The sequence below is a fragment of the Ziziphus jujuba genome, chromosome 11 (assembly GCF_031755915.1).
Source record: "Ziziphus jujuba cultivar Dongzao chromosome 11, ASM3175591v1".
In the NCBI taxonomy this organism is placed as follows: domain Eukaryota; kingdom Viridiplantae; phylum Streptophyta; class Magnoliopsida; order Rosales; family Rhamnaceae; genus Ziziphus; species Ziziphus jujuba.
Window position 1 is genome coordinate 18,686,788 of NC_083389.1, and position 6,625 is coordinate 18,693,412.

Consider the following 6,625-nt stretch of genomic DNA (forward strand, 5'->3'; position numbering starts at 1 on the left):
TTTTCCAATCATTGACTCAAACCTAATGAATGGGGAATCCACTTTGAAATCGTTCGTCTTGCACCCACCCCACCCCCCGAGTATATGCTTCAACAGGAATCACACAAGGGTAGATTGGCCCCACAGGTAATGAATGGGAAGATCAAAAAGTTGGAAGAAGAAGGGATTTTACATATCTCTCGTTATTTGGGACCCTATTCACCTCACCTCTTTAGGCTTCTATTGAATCGAGAAATATGTTTGATCCAGCCTTGAAAGAAATAAATGAATTCCAAAGATTTTGGGCAAATCCAAAGAGGGTTTTCCTGTACGTTCATCACAAAATATTTCTAGATCCCAATACACCCAGTGCCAGATAGCTGCCAAAAAGCATAACACTACTTGAAAATGAAAATGGCTCTTCTGCTCAGAAATGAAATGTTCCAAATGTTCCTGTAAATTCTTGCTCCCATTGGACCATTTGTATCTATATGCATTAGGATCCCTATTGTAATGATAAACGGCTCGTCTCACCGTGACCTTCTTTTGAATTCTCAAAACTTCTGTCGCTCCACCCCTTCTTAGTTTTTATTGATTCCTGTCAAAAAGAAAAAGAAAGAATTTGAGTAGAAGGTCTTCTTTTTTTATTATAATATTTTTAATCTTTTTTATATTATAAACATTAATATTATAAGATTCAAAAATAATTACAAAGTCATTTTTTAATTCACAAAAAAAATCTTACTATCTAATCAAGATATTGATTATTGATAAACATATAGTTGATAAAAAAATCGAAATTATATAGCGCTAGAGTAATTGTTATGTTAATTGCTATGTTTTATAATATTCAAATATCCAATATTTCTTTGAACTTCTATTCTATATTCTTCTCTCTAGTCATATGAATTATGAACAGTTAGATGTGAAATCCGCATTTCTAAATGGTTACTTGCAAGAAGAAGTGTATGTCTTTGTTGTTCAAGGAAAGGAAGACAAAGTTTATAAGCTGAAAGAAATGGTGAAGTGATGCTGGTTCATTGCAAGTCTGAGGTCCAACTTTTTTATATTTTGTCAAAAGCCTTGCCAAGAAAAAGGTTTGAAACATTAAGAAATGATCTTAGTGTTTCCAGCAAAAGTGTCAAGGAGGAGTGTTAGTGTAATGACACTTTTATTGGTGTCTTAGTTCCTTTTTGATGTTTAGTTACTTTATATTCAGTTTTCTGGTAAAACACTGTAGTATTAGGTAGCCAAAGTATGGTTTTTTCTTTTTGGTGGTATGATTACTGCAATAGTAGGTGAAAAGTAGGTGATTTACTGTTGTAAGCTCATGTTTATATATTTTTGTCCAGAAATGAATGAACTAAGTTTTCACACCAAAAAAGGCTTCTTTTCTTTCCTTTCGTTTCGCTGTGTTTTTTGTCTAAAAATCCAACAGTTTCATTTGGTATTTAGCCAACGACAGACCCAAAAATAAAAATAAATAAATAAAAAATCCAGTATTTCTGACAGGTCTTTTTCCATTAGCGAACCAGAGTGCTCCATTTATAATGAAGAAAATCAAAACAATTTCTTTCAGAAAAACAAGATACAAAAAGAATGATACACACAATGCAGTAGCATTGATAGTTAACGATAGCTGATATGCAATATTTACACAACACAAACAACTTTGATAATTTCGTAAAAGGTGAAGCATGTAGTAAATCCATTCTTCTCCCCATCCTGCAGAAGACTAGGCATTCTCATTAAGAAAATCTTATTCAATACACTCGCTTGCAATTCTGCTCAAATCTTCTATGTCTTCCTCATATACCAAATGGGCACCACACTCACCCAAGAACGCATAATCTTCAACTTGACAGTCAACGATTTTAAACGAAAATTCAATCCTACTGTACTTCTTGTTTTGCCATTTAGTACAGAAGTAGATATCACGAGGCAAATACAATAACAAGAGGTGATACACAAATATTTCTCCCTCTATAGGCAACTTCACGAGTCCATGTACCCAGTCTTGTCCATTGATTATCACATTACACCAATAATGACTATCTGTGAATTTGTTACTAAAAATCCATCCTGTCCTAACAAAGCACAGTGACAAAGCGAAACCCCTCCACTTACTGTTGCACCAATTTGGATCTAGTTGGATGCCTATCGATGTCCCTGAACTTCGATTAGTGAACCAGACTGGAATCTCATTTTCAGGAAGAACAATATTAAGTCTTCTGCTTGGATTAGGTGGATTCTGTGAATATTGAACAAGAACTATCATGTTTAAAAATAGTAAACATTAAATGCAAACACAAATTAACAATTACAAATACAAAGAGAGGTAGAGAAAGACCTGAAGGTATCTTTTCAATAATGCAAACACTGTCCTTTTGCTGCCTTGCCTCTTTACCATGTCAAAGCATTCCATACAAGTTGTAGAACAATTCAAGTTGCATGGGTCGTTCAATGGATCGAGAAAGTTGTCCAGTGAAGTACACCAATCAACCTTCACTAATTGTAAGCTAGGTGGAAGCTCTGGTCCCACTGATTTTAGATTTCCACATGCACTCAATTCTAGAATCCTAAGCTTGGAAAGTTGATTCAAACTGGCAGGTAGGCTACTAAATTTGTTTCCCATCAGGTCTAACTCTTCTAAAGAAGCTAAGCAACCAAAATCTTCAGGAATTGCTCCATCCCCAAGATTGCAATAACATAGATTCAATATTTTCAAAGAATAAAAGCTTTTGTCAACAATGATATTGAGAGTAGCTTCCCTGATTTTGAATTTATTAAAAGATTTGTTCCCAAATTAAGCTCCTCCAAACTATTTAAATACCCCCAGTCCTCTGGTAAGCTCTTAAGGCTCCTACAACCATAAAGTCTAAGAATTCTAAGAGATTTCAAACCACTTATGCTTGGAAGATTTTCTAGATAATGGCAACCACCCAGGTCCAGTAAAGTAAGCCTTGTAAGAAATGTGATGGATGGGTGAATCTCCACTAATCTTAAATAGCTCGAAAGATCCAATGTTTCTAGATTTGGAACCACCTTAAAGTCTCATAACTTTGTAATATTTTCCGAACCAGATAGGTTAATGATTTTCAAATTGTATAAAGGCTGTTGTATAAAAAAAAAAAAAAGGAAAAAAATTCATTATTTGTTTAGTTAATATATATATATATATACTGTAAATTTCCAAACAGATTAATTAACATAAAATAAAAGGTTCTTGTTGCACCTTGGTAGTGCTGTTCCATAGTTGTTCGATCTTGCTCCCTGACAGCCTCAAAACAACAAGTTGATTTGCTTGGAAACTTGATGGAAAACTTGTGAAAGGAAATTCGTCCCAGTGAAGTATCCGTAACTCATTAGAAAGATATGCAGGTGGTGTGAAATCACAATTCATGAAATGACGTGCGCTATGATGTCAAAGCATTAGCAATCTCAGTTTCTTCATATTTGACAGGGCTTCAAAACGGAATGTGCATCGTATATATGGACAATCACATACTATGGCTTCCACTTCTTTTGTGCCCTGATAGTTGAGATAAAAAAACACAATGACACAATAAATTAGAGTTCCTTCAGCTATATAAAACACACACATACAAGACATGTTGCGTAACTCTAACATGCAAATTAAAAGGGCTTAAAACCATTTTGTTTCAGCATTGTATTAAATAAAAATGAACTCATTAGAAAGATATGAAAATGTAAGACTTTTATTCTATAATGCAAGTCAATAAAAATGAGCAATCCTAGTTTCTTCATATTATTTGACAAGGCTCTCCAGCTGGATATCTTTGGTGCGTTTATAAAATGACATTGTATAGCTTCAACTTCTTTTGTTCCCTAATAGTCGAAATCAAAACACAAAAGTGAAACACAATATATACAATAGTTTTCAATCTACATATATACGATCATGTAGGTAATTTATAAAAACATGTTGGTAACTATATGCATACCTGACCAAAAAATAAAAAGAGATTTCTATATATGCATGGCAATTGAAAAGAGCTTTAATACTATCCGATCTTATAAAAATCCACCAAAACTAAATTAATGGAATTGATGTGTTACATATGAAATAAAAATGTCAAAAATCAATAGTTTTATTGAGCAAGCTTCTTACTGTGTTATTATTTAAAACTCGATTAATATCTTCATGATTCCATAAACCTACTCTATCTTCCTGGTTGATTGCGATATTTCCCTCGAACAACTTCGATGGCCATTTCTTGCAGTAAGTCATGCATCCGAAGCCTATTATTGGAATCATTGAATAGGAGAGATTTATCAATAATGTTTCTAATCCCAATTTCTGAAAAGAAATGGCAACCATCCATAATATGGATAATAATATCTTTGTCTCATCCATGAAAGAAACATGCAATATCTAGAAAAATACTTTTCTCTGTTTCCTCAAGAGATTAAAAACTTATTTGAATTACTTTAACAATCTTTTTTTCTGGATACTCTATTAGTCTATCCAAAGCACTTTTCCATTCATGCATCTTTTTGGGACCTAAAAAGGAACCTATTACTATAATAGCTAATGGGAGACCTTTGGCATATGTTATCACTTCTTTGCATAGCTTTGTGAATTCCTCCTGTGGGTGACTACTTTTAAATGCTTTCCAAGAAAGTAGTTGAAGACCTTCATTCTCATTTAAATGCTCGGCTCTATATATTTCACACTCTTTATATGCTCTTTTAAGAAAACTTTCATCTCTAGTTGTTATACGTATTCTACTTCCAGAGCCAAACCATTTGTCATTCGCAGCCAAGGCATCTAGTTGATCCACATCGTTCACATCATCAAGAACAATAAGAACCTTTTTATGGAGTAATTTCTTCCTCATAATTTCTATTCCTTCATCAACATCTTTTATTGTGTAAAGAAAACCATTTAGAATATTAGAAAGCAGATGATTTTGCAAATCCACAAGACCATCTTTTTTTTCACAAGCTTCTCTAATATTTGCAAGATAACTGCTACTATCAAATTTTGAAGACTTCCATTTATAATAAGTTCTGGCAAGAGTTGTCTTCCCGATGCCACCCATTCCACAAATTCCAATGAAGCGAACATCATTCAATGATGAATTACAAACATAATTATCCAAGTTATTTAGTCGTGAATCCATACCAAAAAGTCCTTCTGAATAACAAACATCGTCTAAATTTTTTAACTGCGAAACACCAAGTTTTCCTGATACCTCTTGAATGAAGTTTTGAGTAAATTGTGCTTCGTCCCTTAAAATTCAAACTTGGAAACAATACTAATTACTTGAAAGTATAGCATGAGGTTTATAAATGTGATTGCTCTAATTATATATATATATATATATATTTAAAAATTTGTATAGAATTTTGTACGTATTTTGTTAACTATTTCTCATATTATAATGGAAGACATGTATGTTAAAATGGCAAGTCATCAGTTCATCATATGAATTTTTAATTAAGTTGTAATAATGTATTAAAATAACTCCTTAGCACTTATCATCACCTCACCATATGTCTCACTATATCTTTCAAAAGAACAAAAACCGATATGATTATGTATGTACCAAAACAAAAATTTCAATTACAACGATGGATTGATGATGATAATTAAGGTAGAAATCAATTACTCAAACAATATGTTCGAAGTTTAATAGGAATCTAACTAAATAGAAATTAGAATTCTTACAAAAGAAAAGTAAAATTATAAAAATATTTAAAATTTCTATTTATTTTATGTTAATATATATTTTTAACTTTTTCATAATATTGTTCTCGTAATAAAATAACAACAAATAATAATCCTTTATATATAATATTCATTTGAAGATTAGAAAGGAAAAAGGGGCAGATGTTGATAAAAGGAAAAGGACTAGGTATATATCGTTTACCCATCATGTAAATGATCTCCAGATAGATTGGCAACTTCGGTTAAAGCATCCTTCCAACTTTGAACCTTTTCTGTGCTGTAACTTGATTCATGTCTCTTGAATGCTTCCCCAATACTTCCTTTTTGCTTCCGCACATCAGATGGATCCACATGGTAGAAAATTGGCAGAACAATCTGTTTATAGTCCTTCTTGCATTCAAGAATCTTGACAAGTTCATCCAAACACCAACTCGAAGAAGCATAGTTTCAGAGAGAACGATGACCGAACATTGTGAGCTCTCAACGGCTCTCAACAATTCTGGAGAAATGAATTGGCCTCTTGGAAGTTGATTATCTTTGAAGGTGTAAATTCCTTTGTCACAGAGAGCTTTATAGAGATTACTTGTAAAATTATTGCGGGTGTCTTTGCCTCTAAAACTCAAAAACACTTCATATTCGATTCGAGGCTTAGAAGAAGAAGAAGAAGAAGAATCAGAGGTTGGTGAATAAGATCTTTTCATTCTAGCAAGTGGAAGAGAGGACAAGGATGTAGCTCAAAGGGACTAGTTATCATAGATATGAGATTTGCTTAGAAATTGGAATGACGAGCCAGCCAGGAAGTAAGTAGGAATGCACATGATTCCGTTCTAGCATTACCCTTTCTTTACGCCATTTACCGTTGACTTTATCAATATTCTTATATGGAACTTCGAAAAAGAAAAAAAAGAGATAGAAATTAAGAAAGCGTGTTTGGTCAATTATTGGCCCGAT

General features: G+C 32.9%; 1 pseudogene; it reads right to left on the reverse strand.

Annotated features, from left to right (window-relative positions):
* Positions 1-1,738: 1,738 nt before the first annotated feature.
* Positions 1,739-6,375, reverse strand: LOC125419553 (disease resistance protein RPV1-like; annotated as a pseudogene).
* Positions 6,376-6,625: the final 250 nt, after the last annotated feature.